At 30.7% G+C, this 1,140-nt stretch overlaps 1 long non-coding RNA gene across 1 annotated transcript; it reads left to right on the forward strand.

Annotated features, from left to right (window-relative positions):
* Window positions 1–379, forward strand: LOC110228227. Its single transcript, XR_002331808.1, has 2 exons — window positions 1–86; window positions 171–379. It is a non-coding gene; the product is annotated as an uncharacterized LOC110228227 (long non-coding RNA).
* Window positions 380–1,140: the final 761 nt, after the last annotated feature.

Raw genomic sequence — 1,140 nt, forward strand, 5'->3', positions numbered from 1 at the left:
GATTGAGTATATGAAAGATGCACGTGGTTCATTTATCGCATGGCCAACTGATAACTTGGTCATGTATTGACTATCGTCCAACTGAGGTAAGTATTTTTTATTTTGATAATTGTGTTTTTGGTTTTTCAGGTGCAAAACTAATATAAGACAATGTCCATTATTAATTGCAGGGGATGAAGCAACTTTGGTCCAGCTAGCTTAATTTAGGTTAAGACTAGTCTTTATGTATTTTGGATTCAGAATGTTTAATGTTTGGTATGTTGGATTTGGAATTGTTTTTGGTATGTTGGATTCGGAATTCTGTTTGGTATGATGCGGAAGTGTTTTAAGTATGTTGGAATGTTTTTGAGATGTTATAAATGGTTTCATTTTAAATTTACAGGTTATATATATATATATATATATATATATATATATATATATATATATATATATATAAGTATATATTACATATGATAGCATGTTATATTTTTAAAGATGGCACTATGAAAACATGAATTAACGCAACAAATATTTGCTATTGTATAGTGATCTATTATAGCACCCAATTTGAATTATCAAAAAAAATTGAAAAAATTCATAAATTGCTATGAACAACTAAATAATGGCAATAAATTATTGCTATGAAAACGTAAATAATAACACTAACAAAGTGCTATTGTATATGAACATACTATAGCAGACAAAATTAATGCTATCGTAGGTGGGACATCTACCATAGCTGCCGAGATCATAGCAGTTGTTATTTCGCTATGTATTACCTATGATAGCATTTTTTCCGCGCTAAGAATGTAAATTTTTCTTGTAGTGCTTCTCAACTCCAAACGACACAAATGCTTCAGCCATAACAACTACTCGTCGTCAATCACATACGATGAACCAATACAAGAACGCCAAAGGAAAAATAGATCTAAAATCAGCTAAAAGTTTTAATCCAAGTCAACTATGTAGCTACCAATCTATTGACGGAGGGGTTCTCAACAATAATATATATTATGAATTTATAATCTCTTGCCACCTCTAATTATTCGTTTTGATTAATCAAAGATATTTGATAGGGCAGAGTATTAAATTAGATGCTTGAACTATTATCACAACCACCGTTGACTCCAGCTCATTCACACTGATAGCGCCGCGTTT

Source organism: Arabidopsis lyrata (genome assembly GCF_000004255.2).
Source record: "Arabidopsis lyrata subsp. lyrata unplaced genomic scaffold ARALYscaffold_694, whole genome shotgun sequence".
In the NCBI taxonomy this organism is placed as follows: Eukaryota; Viridiplantae; Streptophyta; class Magnoliopsida; order Brassicales; family Brassicaceae; genus Arabidopsis; species Arabidopsis lyrata.